Source organism: Sus scrofa, chromosome 9, assembly GCF_000003025.6.
Source record: "Sus scrofa isolate TJ Tabasco breed Duroc chromosome 9, Sscrofa11.1, whole genome shotgun sequence".
NCBI classification, from domain to species: domain Eukaryota; kingdom Metazoa; phylum Chordata; class Mammalia; order Artiodactyla; family Suidae; genus Sus; species Sus scrofa.
The window spans coordinates 43,997,046-44,010,833 of record NC_010451.4 but is presented as its reverse complement, the minus strand read 5'-3'; the positions used below and the strand labels follow the sequence as shown (position 1 = coordinate 44,010,833).

General features: G+C 50.7%; 1 long non-coding RNA gene across 1 annotated transcript in view; it reads left to right on the top strand.

Moving 5' to 3' along the window:
* Positions 1,087 to 13,788, top strand: part of LOC102159414 — a 342,818-nt gene continuing 330,116 nt past the window's right edge. The window contains exon 1 of the long non-coding RNA XR_002335654.1: positions 1,087 to 3,826. This is a non-coding gene — a long non-coding RNA (uncharacterized LOC102159414). The remainder of the gene's footprint in view (positions 3,827 to 13,788) is intronic.

Here is a 13,788-nt window from a genome sequence, read left to right as displayed (position 1 = left end):
ACACAAAAGCACATGTCCTCTGGTGCCTGCACCCATGTGTTCATGTACCTAGCTAAGTCACAGCCCCAAGCCTTGAGGACCTTGCAGTTCAGAGGGGAGGGCAGATGAGCACATGGATAAATATAATGCAGGCTGGTGAGCCAGTGCTGGGAGTGGAGGCATGTGCACTGCACTGTGGGGATCCCAGGGGAAAGCTATTGATTAGTTTCCTGATGTAGGACAGGTGCCAGGAAAAGCTTTGCAATGGAGGTGGATTGCTCCTGTAGAGAGTTGAGAGATTGATTTCTAGGTTGTTGATATAGGTCCGTTATTCTCCAGAAGAAAAGGAGTATCTGCCCTGTGCTTCCATATGTTATCAGATACAATTCTCATAATGGCTCTTGTGAGTCACTGTTCTTACCCCATTTCACAGAGGGAAATACTGAAACTAACAAGGAAATCTGGATTGTGGCTTTCCCACTTCGATCCACCATCAGAGAAGGCTCTGTGTTGATGGGCCCTCTTGCCCACGAGGGCACTGGTTACGCACAAAGGGAATGTAGCAACCAAGAAAAACATCAGCACCTTGGACCGGGCCCAGTCAAGGTCCAAGACTCAGCTATAAGGGGATGGAATCCAGGGCCATGACCAGCACCTTTCCAAAACCTGGGAACCATGGAGTGGACACTGTCATTTCTAAGATGATGTCATTTCGGATACCAGTAAATCTGAGCTCACAGACCACTGGGGTATTGATTAGCTTCCTGATGATGGGACAGGGGCCAGGAAAAGCCAAGTAGACTATTGTGTGTGGATACAGGTCTACTCAAGCAGAGACTTAGAAATGTGTTTCTGAGGGGCTCCAGGCCATTTTGTCCCCATTCTCGCAAAGACCTATTACCTTTGAGAGTCTGAGACAAGCTTAAAAGACTTTGTAAAATGCAAATATGTTAGCTGAAAGGAGATGTACCCTAATTAGGTATGTCTTGGAAGGGGAATTGGAAAGGTCTGGAGCAAGGCCACCACCCAGGGAGGGCGGGCTGGGGGTGGGCCAGAGTAAGGGGCCCTGTGGCATCGCAGGAGCAGCATGGGGGGTCAGGAGCAGGTGGGGAGGGCTCATTGAAGATGGCATCATAACTTTACCTCTGGCTGGAAGCTGTGCTGGAGTCGGGATAGGAGGGAACTCTCTGTCAGTGATTTTCCATTCCTAGGAAATGGGAGGGGTCACAGACACACATGCATGCAAGGAGACCCAGGACAGAGGAAGACATACGTACATACATGTCACTAGGATGCACAGAAACATTTGGAGGGCCTATTGGCACTTTTGTCCACATACGTGTTGTGGGCTGGTCCCCATAGGATGGTCTCTGAAGGTCAAGAATGATGATGGCTTTTAGCTTTCTAGGTCTTAGGTACTGTCTCTTTTGATTCCTCATAAAATTCTGTGAAGTAGAAAATACTCTTTCTCAGATGAGAAAACTAATATATAAGTACGGTTAAACTACTTGCTCAAGCTTGTACTGTGAGGAGGAGCATAATAGCAACTCGGGGCTCAGGCCTTTTAATTCCAGGTTAAGAGCCACTTCTGCTGCACCTCAGATGAAGCCAGTAGTCCCAGAAGCCCTGCCTCTGGCCCAGAACAACTTCTTAGGACGTGTGGATCGTCAGACAAACGGGAGTTTAGCCAATGCATCTGGGAGGGTTTCCTTAAAGAGCACAGGCACTGGAGAATGTAGACACGGGTTTGAGTGTTGTCACCTCCTCTCGAGCTGTGTGGTACTGGGCAAATACATCAGCTTCTCTGAGCCAGCATTTCCTCAGCAGCAAAATGGATATAACAAAATCTACCCCACATATTGTATGAAATAAGAAGAAACATAAGAACAACCTAACACAGTGAACACAGTTATGGCAGGTCTGTTTATGCTGAATGTCCAGGACCTGTCCTGTTCCACTAGGCAGGAGGTCTACTGGGCAGGTGGTGGTGAGGGGCCGTGGAGTGCCCTTGCTTAGCGTGGTGTCAGCGGAGGAAAGGTGGCCAGGGGACTTTGGAGGGACTTTCCTGGCCTGGGATCCAGAGCAGGACCTCTTGGCTATATCCCATCTGGGCTGAGGCCAGCTCTCGTAGGCACTGACCTGGGCTGGCGAGGAGCAGTCTGATGGTGTTTTGTGCCTGGAACCCCAGAGCAGGGGAAGAGATCCTCCCAGGTTCTGCTTGGGGCTCTGCCTGCAGTTTCCCGCTGTCAGCAGGCAAGGCACAGGACCGCTGCTTGGGCACCAGTGCGTGGGAGGTGATTACCCCTGTAATGTTTAATGTGCCGAAAAACCATCAGACCCCGAAATGGACAAGTTCTCAGTTGGTAACTTTAATTATTGTTAAGACTCGGTCACGCCTGCTTATTAGCAATTATGCATGGCATCTCCCAGGGTGCTGTGGGCCTTCCCCTTTTTCTTGTGGACTGCTGCCTTCAGGTGGCTGGAAAAGTGGCACCGACCGCACAGGTGGCTGCTGTTGCTCCCCTGCAGCCTGGCCTTGCTTAGGACCAAAGGGGGCCACCTGCTTCTTCTCAGAGGGGAGGCGGGGGAGGGGCCTTCCAGCACAAATTGAGAGAGCCCGAGGGGTACTACCTGCACCGCACAATGCCTGTTACAAAGTGCTTTTGGCCCTGTTACCTCGTTCCTTCTATCAGCATCTCCATTTCACAAAGGGAAGCGAGCCTTAGAAAGGTTAAGTAATGGCAGTCACTTCTGAGCGTGCCCACCTGGCGTGCCTCCCCTTCTGGGAGAACCCCCCTGAAACCTCACACCTGACTGCCGTGAAACTGCCACGTGCCCTCCCCCCACTCCTCCCCTCCCCACACCAGCATAGCTGCCCGGATGAGGCGTGGATTCCTGACCCAAGCTGGGCCACGCGGAGACTCTCTCCTGGAAATGGAGAATTGGGACACAGTTGGATGCTGGACACCGGAGATGATGGAGAACCTGGGACCGGGGTGGGCCAGTTAGAATCACATACAAAGAAAGCCTGTCTCTAGGGAGAGACACTAGAAAAATAAGTTCACAGATGCAATGAGAAGAGAGAGAGTGAGAGAGAGAGAGAGAGAGCAAGAGAGAGAGAGAGAGATCGAGACTATGAACATGAAGCCACAGAGAAGAGACTGTAAAATGACAGAAAGACACAAATACCATCCCGGGTTCTATTCTCCACTTCCTTGCAAGCTCTGGCTGTACTTCCTCCTTCTGGTTCCCTCTGTATCCTTCCGATAAAATCCCCTCACTTGCTCCAGGCAGTCTTATCCCCGGTCCCTTACGAAGCTCAGGCAGAACCATGCGAAGCCAGCCCTGATGGTCAGCTGGAGGTTTGAGGGCTTTAGTGTCCCTACAGACTGCAGGGGCCAGCTGGGTCCATAGATCCATGGGCACAGCTAATTCCAGGCTAGAGGAAGGGGGCAGGGGTGCGGCCACATCTCATCACCGACCCCCAGCAATGTCCATCAGCCCCTGGAGAATCTTCCCGAAGGTCCCCCTCTCTCCCATCACCCCTTGCCCAACTCAGGAATCCCTGCCACTAGGCTCTGCTCAGGCAGTGGCTGGGTGATGCCGTGTGTTGGCAGCCCTGCTTCTGGTCCTGATTTTTAAGAAGGGGAGGGGAAAAAAACAGAAGGGAAAAAGTGAACATGAGTAATGGGCCTGGAATGAGGCATATGAGATAACACTGAATAATAACGCGTCAGAAACTACAAGATGTATTTTTTTTTATTTCCCAGTGGAGTTTCCAGTGCGCTAATCCATCACTGTAGAGCAGGCAAGATTATGCTTCCCCAAAAAACTCTGGGAGATAAATGTGAGTAAATTAGGGTTTATTATATTATTTGGGGTGATATAATTTCCAAGCGGGCCCTTATTAAATTACTTCCTTTGGTGCTGACACCTCCTGCCTGGGTCTCTGTACTTTCACAGCACTTCCCCGTCTGAAGCTGCTTTGGATTTTGGTGGGGGTGGGGTGCCAGTGGAGAGAGCTGGAAGGGAGTGCTGAGTCACTGCTGCTGGTCTGAGTTTTTTCCTTGTTGGCCTTTCTGTGATCACAGAACCATAGCCTCATTTAACATTGATGCTGGAAAAAATAGAGGAATACCCAGCCTAAACCCTCATTTCCCAGATGGGGAAACTGAGGCCCAAGAAGAAAAGTGAGTTGCCTTGGGTCACTCAAATGGCTAGGGGGAGAGTCGAGACTGGCATCTCCTGTGCTCGCTCCCAGGCCACTGCTCATTCTTTGCATGGGGTCCTGTTATACCTATTGTGTCTTTTTGGCTTAAGGGCAGCTTCGAGTCCAGCAGCAGACCCCACGGAATTGAGGACTCTTGGTTATCTCCTGCAAGATCTTCCCTGTGATTCTAAAGGGGATCTGAGAGAAGACCTGTGGTCTAGTCTTGCTTTGACCACAGAAAGGCTGTGTAAGCTTAGGCAAGTGACTTCACCTCTCTGAGCCTTTATAGTTAAGTATAACATCTTCATGGAAAGGGTTTGGAACCGTTTATTGGTTTTCAGACCACGTTTCTAGCACTCTATCTCTGTTTTGGAATTCTAAAATATGAAATAGTTAAAAGAGGAGTTATTCTGATTGAAGAAGAGAATTGGAGATTGGCTGGCTCTCCCATATTTCTCTCCATCTTTCCCCACTGGTTTGAAACTACGGGGCCCAGCTTCAGCATCTGACTCTGATTTCTCCCTGCCATGCCCTCCTGGCATCCTCACCAAATCTTGTCCAAAGTTTGATGCCAAGGTCTCTCCCAGCCCTGAGTGTCTCTGAAAACACTCCACAAGACCCACCCACATGGCCTTGTTCTCTTGGTCCCACAGGTGTAATTCTGTGGAGTGCAGCCTGCTGGTTACCACGTAGTTATTTATTTATTTTTTTTAAGGGCCACACTTGCAGCACATGGATGTTCTCAGGCTAGGGGTCGAATCAGAGCTGTAGCCGCCAGCCAATGCCAGAGCCACAGCAACACCAGATCCAAGCTGTGTCTGCGACCTACACCACAGCTCATGGCAATGCCAGATCCTTAACTCACTGAGCGAGGCCAGGAATTGAACCCGCAACCTCATGGTTCCTAGTCGGATTTGTTTCCACTGCGCCACGACGGGAACTCCTTATTGTTATCTTCAGTCTCTCTGAGCCTTTCTCTGAGCCGTCTCTAAAATGGGAGAATAATAATTTTGACCTTATAAGGCAGCAGGATTTAAATGAGGAAATATATATAAAACATTTCACCCGGCATGCCATAAATTACAGTAATTATTATTTTCATTATGAATACTACCACCTTCATGGTTTTTTAGTGAGGCTTCTATAAGGGCTTATTACCATACACAATAGACGCTTCACAAATGGGAAAATGGTAGCTGTCATTTTTATCATTTTTATTAGCTATTATAGTAACAGGCACCATGGGGAATCAGTGGTGAATATATCCTCAGGGGACTCCCTAGTCCTGTTCCCCACCTGGACATGGGCACTAACGCTGCCCCCCACTAGGGGCTGGGCAGTGGGGGAGCCTGGAGGAGAAAGTCATGAGCAGCCGCAGAGGGATCAGTCCGAGGGGCGAGGAGAGGAGACGTCTCTTGCTGCGGAATAAATCACACAGGCTGAGCTGTTGAAAACAATACCTATGAATTCATAGAGACGGAAAGTAGGAAGGCGGTTGCCAGGGACCGCGGGGAGGGGAAGTGGGAGTTATTGTTTAACGGGCGCAGAGCGGCTGTTTTGCAAGATGGAAAGTATTCCGGGCCTTGGCGGCACAACAGTGTAAATGTGCTTAACACCACTGAACTGTACATTAAAAAGGGGCTAAGGTGGCAAATGTTATGGTTTGTGTATCTTACCACAATTAAAATTAAAAAATAAAACAAAAAACCCCTGCAACCCCCCCCCCAAACACACACACCTATTCCCCAGATCTGGGTGTCAGAAGCCCAGCCTGGCTCAGAGTACATGAAAGGCTGAGCTGAGCTCATGGTGTTGGCCTGGCTCAGTTCTCATTCGGAGGCTTTGGGAAAAAAATCCACTTCTAAGCTTTTTCAGGTTATTGGCAGTTGTAGGACTGAGGCCCCCACTTCCCAGCTGGCAGGTGGCTTGTGGTCACTTTCACCTCCCAGGGGCTTCTCTCCAGTCCTGTCCATGTGGCCTCTTCCACCGTCAAGCCAGAGGCTCATGCTTCCAATCTGACTTCCTTCCTGTGACCAGGAGAAGCGCTGGGTGATTAGGTGGGGCCACCTGAATAATCTCTGTGTTTTAAGGTCACTGATTTGGGACTTTATGTGTTTTAACTCAATGAATTTTATTACATTTATAGTTGTACAACGATCATCACAACACAATTTTAGGTACACCTGCAAAATTCCTTATAGCAGTACTTAGAGTTTGATTAAAATATCAAAGGCTGGGGAATCTTGGGGGGCATTTTAGAACTCAGCCTACCATAGGAGGTATCCTTTGAATGGGGATTGCAGGATACATAGACTCTCCAAGGGTGAATGAGGGCATTGTAGACAGAGAACCCAGAACAAGCGCTGTGAGTCTTTGTGGGGTGGAGGTGCTGTAATGAGAGGTGAGGTAGGGCTGGGGGGACACCCTAAGATTCTGAAGCTCCCTACTAAGCAGAGGGGAGAAGGAAGGCTCTGAGGGTGTTTGAGGATGGGCAGGACCACCTGGGATGGTTTAGGAAGATAGAGTGACTGAGTGCGCCCCAAGAGTATAGAATGAGTGAACCAGAGCAGTCTGGGGAAAAAGCAGAAATGTTCTGCTTTGCTTTGCACAAGAGGAGTGTGGTCCCCTTCTTCATCCATTCGGTAAATATTATGGAGCACCTGTGCTGTGCCAGACCTACACTAGGTTCTGAGGACTCATGGTGAACGGGATGGGCACCATCCTGTCCCCTCTACGTGCAGCCTAGAGTCTGGAGAGGAGAGAGGAAGCAAAGAGGAGATTCCCGTACAGAGGGGATTGAGTGACTGGGCCGGGGGAGTGATGCTCTCCCTAAGGAGAGCCCCTCATCCCACGTCCTGGGTTAAAGTGGATGGAGCAGGAGCCCCTTGAGCCCACCTGGAGGTCAGAAGGTGGAGGAGTGACAGAGGCCCCATGATTGGCCCTCCAGGGGGCATCCTTCTGTCTGCTTCAGGGGAAGGCCTGGGCTGGCACTGGGAGGAGCCAAGATTGGCCAGAGAGGCACAGTTCTGGAGAAAGGGGGAGGCAGAAGGAAGTACAAAACTGTTTGATCAGAGTCTGGCCCCTGGGAAAGAGCTAAGTGTCTTTTTGCTGGCAGCCGCAGCAAAAGGTGCAATCATTAGAAGGTGGCATTTTGCATTGAAATTGTTCCCATCAGCCAGTGACATTTTCTTGTTCCTTCTGGTCAGGAGACCTTTCATTGCCATAGGTTCAGATGACTCAGGCATCAGAATTTCTTCCCCTTTGGAGAAGAAACCCAGTCCAGTCACCCTGGGGTGGACATACGCATTAGCTGAGGTTAAAAAAGCAGATAACTAGTGAGCACAGTGAGGCCTAAGGGGTGTGCATGAGGACAAGGAAGAGGACAAACGTATGCGTCTGTGTTCTGGGCATCCGAGCCATTGGTGTCCATGGATGGCCAGCCGTGGGTATTGGGCCCTATGTGTGTGCCCTGCAAGTGTGTTCCTTACTGTGGGAGAAGGACCCCCACTTGGGTCCGTGTGTGAGTGTGGGCACAGAGGAAAGAAGTGCGCATGTGCACGCGTGTATGCAGGCAGGCATCAGTGCCCAGGGTATGTGGGGCTGCAGCTCAGGGCAGGTTGATAGGTGGGGTCTCTCTGAGGTGTGGGTGGCAGTTGAGCATCCTCTGCTCATCCCCACCTGCCCACAGTCTTCCCATCTTGGAACAGGGTACCACCCCATGCCCAGCTGTCAAGCCCCACATCCAAGAGTCCTTTCTCTCCGTTTCATCTCAAGTTCAGATTTCTCCTCTTCAGATAGACTATTCATGACCTCTAAATCCAAAATTGCTCCCTTGTCCCCTCCGCAAGCATCCTCCACTACAGAACAAATTCCCTGTCTCTTACAGCACTATCTCTACCAGAAGTTGTCTTGCTGTGTGTTTGTTTAAATGGATAGTGTCCTTCTGCCCCCTCCAGCATGCAGCTCCCTGAGAGCAGGGCTGGTCTTTCTTGTTCACATCTGTATACCCAGTACCAGTATACAGGAGGCACTCGTCCGTGCTCTGTACAATCAGTGAGGACTTGCTTCCTTGTGCTGCCTCACGGGCTGACTTAGGTCTTGGTGGGGGGTATTGCTTCAGTGCAAAAGCACTGACTGAGAACAAGTTGGCGTGTGAGGGGATGAATTCCTTGTCACGGAAAGCATTCAAACAGAGACTGAGTGCATGGTGTTAGCTCCCCACACCTATGGTTACCACCCAAGTGCCATCCTGTGGGACACAAGGGTGGGGGAGGACTGGTCCCGTTTTCCCTGCCCGCTCTCTGTGTCCTGCTCTCTCATGCCTTCTGTCTGCATGCACTGCTCTTGGACTTGGGAGGCCTGTCTTCTCTCCTTGACCGGAAACTCAGTCTCATCCTTCTAGTTCTAGGAAGTCATCTTTAGTTCCCCAGGCAGAACCAAGTCCCCTTTTGTCCCTGACCTCTAGGCCCTTCCTGTGGACCTTTTAGCTCTGATCACCTGGCATGTTTGCTTGTGTACCTTCATAATAGACCCAAACCTTCTGCACATGGGGGTGTAGCTTGGCATCCCCAAGGCCTAACCTGGGGCTGCCCTAGTGCCCAACTTGTCAACTGTTTGCAGCAGGCATGTGATGCAAGGTCTGCCAAGGTCACAGGTGCAGCTCCAGGAACGGGATCTTCTGCTCCCTGCCCCCTTCCCTCAGCCTCTCTGATTGTGCAGCCACCAGAGGTTTCTTCTTTCTAGTGAGTCCTGGGCTCAACTTGAGAGCCTCTAATATCCTCAGGGGAAGACATTAAACAGGCATCTGCTATGTTAAACAGGTGCTTGGGGCACCTCCCCCAAGCTTGGGCCACTCGGCAGAGGAACTTGGCACTCAGGCCATTCAGGAAACTTGCCAGGCTGCTCCCTCATTGAGCCCAGATGAGTTGTTCTGGGGAGACTCCAGGAAGAGACAGCGCTTTCTTAGGGGCCAAGGCTGGGCGAGGATGAAGGGACACCCCCTGTCAGTGACATTCCCAAAGAGATACTGGGAACAAGAGCAAGTAGGAGGGGAGTCCTCTCAGGGTAGGTCAGCCTTGGCTGGTCCATGCTGAGTGCTCAGGCAGCTTGGGCCACTTCAGGTGGGATGTGATCTTGGGGCAAGATGTGCTCCTGGCATCATAGGGCATCTTGGGCCAGGATGGGCAGCAGATAGCCTGGGGTGGGGGTTGCTTAGGAATATCTCCCTGAACCTGAATTCAATAGCTGTGGCCTCCAGGCTGACTCTGTTACTTCCTAAGCACACAACCTTGAGTGAGTCTCAAATTCATTCAAGCCTCAGTTTTCTCATCTGCAAAAGGGGATTCTGGGGACTAAGCATTGTGCTGTGCACTGTCTCGGTCTTCACCATAACTCTGTGAGGTAAGTACTGTTGCATTTTCTATTTTACAGATGGGGAAACTGAGGACTAGGACAAATAATCCATACCTAGCCACATGTCGTTAGCCAGCGCCGGGATTTGTGCTGTGCTGTCTTAGCTGTAAAACCCATGCCCTCAGCCACTTCCCCACGTTGCCTCATGCTTCCTACCGGGCCTGGTTCCCGGGATCACTGTGAAGATCTGAGGCAATTGCGACTGACCACACGGTGTGAGGGGCTCAGCAGAGTTCACACGTGGAGCCACGGCTGTGCAGTGGGGCTCAGGATGGCCACTTCTGCCTGGGCCCCACTCCTCTCCCACCTGGTTCTCATGGGGCACCGCTGGGGGCAGGCGCAGGCCACTGCCCTCTCTGCCTGCTTCTGTGGCTGCTAAACTTTACACTGGGCTCTGTCATTAGCCCAACAACAAGCTCCCTGTTTGACTAGCCCTGTCCAAATTTGCTTGGCGTGAGCAGGAGCCCATGGTAAGTAAACGGTTTTCTGTTGATATTTGAGCACTAATGAAGAGGCAGTGAGCAGGCCCATTAATAACCAAGGAGATGATTGTGTTTGCAGAGGGCCTGTATACAATGTGTCGGCCTCCCAGACAGGGCCCGCCTCCTTATTGATTTCCCAATAAACTGCCCAGGGCTCTTGTTCTCAGCCCAGGTGGGGGCATCCTTTGCACAGTCCCAGGCTTGGATCAACTTTCCCTGCAGAGATTCTCAGCCTGGACCACAGGTGAGAGCAGGGGTTTCATTAATTTATTAAACTTTCATGGATCCAGCATCGTTTATACACGGACCACTCTTGCCAGGAGCCAAGTCCCTATCCTCACCTAGAAACAGAGCCTGCCCTTGACCTTACTGAGAGACTTCGTCCCTGATGCCCCTGGGAAGATGTGGGCAAAAGTTGATTCTTTGTGGACCTCTGACTCTGTGCCATGTGATACCCATACACTTCCCACCAGGGTCCTCCACCTTCATTTCATCTTGAGCTGACCAGTGGCCTGATCTCTAATGGGAGATGGACCTCTGACTGGCCCTGGGGGGGAGTGGCATCTTTCTTCCTCATGTTGTCCTTTAACCCCGAGATCCAGCAGACCCAGCTTGGGAATTTCTGGCTTTGGATGGGATAGTTAGTGATGAAGAAGGGCTTCAGGGTAGCGCCAGAGGCCCAGTCATCCTACCCTCTAGGAACCTTACCTATCCTGAGCTTTTCAGGGAGACGGCATAGCAGATCCAGGGCCAGGGTTCTAGGAGGGCTGCCAGGATCCCCAGTCTGAGCCTGTTTGGGGACAGTTTCTGGCTTGTCTTGCAGAGGACATCAGGAGGACTAAAGCAGTATCCTATCTGATGAGCATCTCATAGTCTGGTAGAGGAGGTCAACCCGTAAACAAATAACTGGAGGAAAAAAAAAATCATAAAATCGAGAAGCATGAATCCAGGGATGTGGGAGCAGAGAGGAGGGTACTGGAAGATTGGAAGGCATGGAGGACATCCCAGAGGAGGTGACATTTGAGCAGGTTTCTTTAGACTAACTAGAGGTTTATAAAAGCCCAGTGACTGCTCTCGCTGGTGGGGGAGGAGAAGAACAGAGTCTGCCCCTGACCGAGGTCTTGCAAAGCAGCTAAATTTGTGTCTCTTGACCAGGTTTTTTTTGAGAGAAGATTTTTTTCAGGCAGATCCTTGAATTAGAATTATGTTGTTGGGGTTGGGCACGGGGAGAGATGCCCCTGGAAAAATATCCTCTTGGACTGGGTGTTGGTGGCCACAGCCTTTCCCCCAGCAGAGTGTCCTGGGGAAAGATAAAGGAGGATGTGGAGATGGGAGTTCGGAGGCTCAGAATCGCATCCTGGCCCTGCCATTGCTGGGAGAATGACCTCACGTTCTGGACTCTCCATTTCCTGATCTGTAGGATGGAGCTGATCACACCTGCCTCCCAACAAGGGGAGAGGCAACTGGGGGAATAGAATAAAAAGTGCTATGGAGAAAAGGACACTATCAGTACACCAAGAAACACAACCCAGCATCTGTATTTGACTTTGGCTCTAGATAGAGACACACACATCTTACACAGCATGGTCCCTTCTACATCACTCTGATCTCTTCTTGCTGCAGCCCTGGGGCCAGAGCCTGTCAATAGATAACTGAGAAGATACTGTATTTGCAAGAGCCCAGGGCCAGATTATGATGCTGGGGACCAAGGAAGTGAGTGAGAAGGACTGGAGGACACCTAGGATTGTCCTGAGGAAGCCAGCCTTGCATTGCGTCCTCTCTTCGAGGACACAGGGGCCCTGCAGGGCAGCTGGCCTGAGTACCCTCTGCCAGAGGACCCTGAGCTCCTGGGGTCAGGGGGGGGCAATCCAGAGTCCCCTTGGGGGCCTGGAAGAGTCCTGAGAAGTGAGAGTCTAGCCTACAGGGTCTGTTCCCTCAGCCTTTTGTTCTGATCCCAAACTACCTCCCTTTCTCCCTTCCATCTTCCAGTTCCAGCAGAGAAGCAGCCCTTCTTCTGGGCTTAAACCCCCGATCAGTGGGTGGCTTTGACCAGGTTCTAGCAGGGTGAGGGGAAGAAGAGGTGTTGGCAGTAGTGATGTCTTTACCCATCCATGGTTGTACTTCTGTCTGCCATCGAGAGCTGGAAAGAACCAACCCCATCCACTCCTGTCCTCTAGGCCCAGGTTAGCACCTGTATGACACAGGAGGCTGTTTGATTATGCATCTGGACCTCTTTCCTGGGATAGAGACCTTTCTCAATGCTGGCACCTGGCCTATATCCAGCAGAAGAAGAGGGCTTTGGTAAGAGAGAGGAAAACAAGAGACTCTGTTAGCAACAATCCTGCATTTCAGTTACACCATGAATGATGATCAGTATCAGTGCAGTGGCTGCACTTTAAAATTACCTGGAGGTTACAAGTGGTGCCTGAACCTCGCCCCAGACCAATGGAATCACATCTCTGGGGGTAGATCCCAGCATTGTTGTTCAGAAAAAGCTGCCTGGATGGTTTTGATTCATAGTGAAGGCTAAGATCTGCAGAACTAGAGAAGCTTTTTCTCCTTGGGCATTCTTTCCTGGTCCCTTCATCCTATATGCAAGACTTGCAAAAAACAAACGAACAAACAAACAAAAAACAAAAAACTGAAGCCCCGTTTGACTCCCATCAAGGGGAAAACTGGATGGGACCTGCTGCCTGAACACCTGAGCCAGAGGCCAGAGGAAGAAGCAGCTGTACCTGAGGAGGAAAGAGAGAGGCCTGAAGCCTGAGAAGGGGCAGGGGAGCAGAAGGACAGAACTTTGGATGTCATGATGCCATGGGGGACTTGACACAGAGCAAAGGAGAGGACTGCTTTGTACTCTCCTCTAGCCTGTGTGCCTGATTGTCTGATGAAAAGATTTATTTCTGGTAATGGGTTGACCTTTCTGTGCTTCCAGCTGATAAGAGCACAGTTAATGGCGACAATTGGGGAGTTACCTTTGGGGTTTAGGACCTAGTGTGCTGTGCCCTGCTGCACCGTGGATTAATACCATTTGGCTGAGCTTCTCTTTACACAACAGCAACCTAAATGCTGGACTTGGGGTGAAGAGGTGACGGTGGAATCAGCATGAGCCATCAAATACCACCAGAAAGCCATCAGGACTTGGAGAGCCACACAGACCAGAATTGCAGTTTGGGAAGAAAGAATTGATTGATCCAGGTGAAGAGCCCAACGTCTCACTTGAGTGAGAACACTAGAAAGAAAAGGGCTAGAACATTCTCTCGTGAAATTATCAGCTGGAAATTGTTTTATGTTTTTTTAGGGCTGCACCTGTGACATATGGACGTTCCCAGGCTTGGGGTCGAATAGGAGCTACAGCTGCTGGTCTACACCAGCCACAACAATGCAGGATCTGAGCCACATCTGTAACCTACACCACAGCTCATGGCATCGCTGGATCCTTGACCCATTGAGCGAGGCCAGGGATCAAACCCAAGTCCTCATGGATACTAGTCGGGTTCGTTTCCACTGAGCCACAACAGGAACTCACATTAGCTGGAAATTTTTAAAACGTAGCTTCAGGAGTTCCTGTCGTGGCTCAGTGGTTAATGAATCTGACTAGCATCCATGAGGATGCAGGTTCAATCCCTGGTTTCGCTTAGTGGGTTGAGGATCCAGCGTTGCTGTGAGCTATGGTGTAGGTCACAGATATGGCTCGGATCTGGC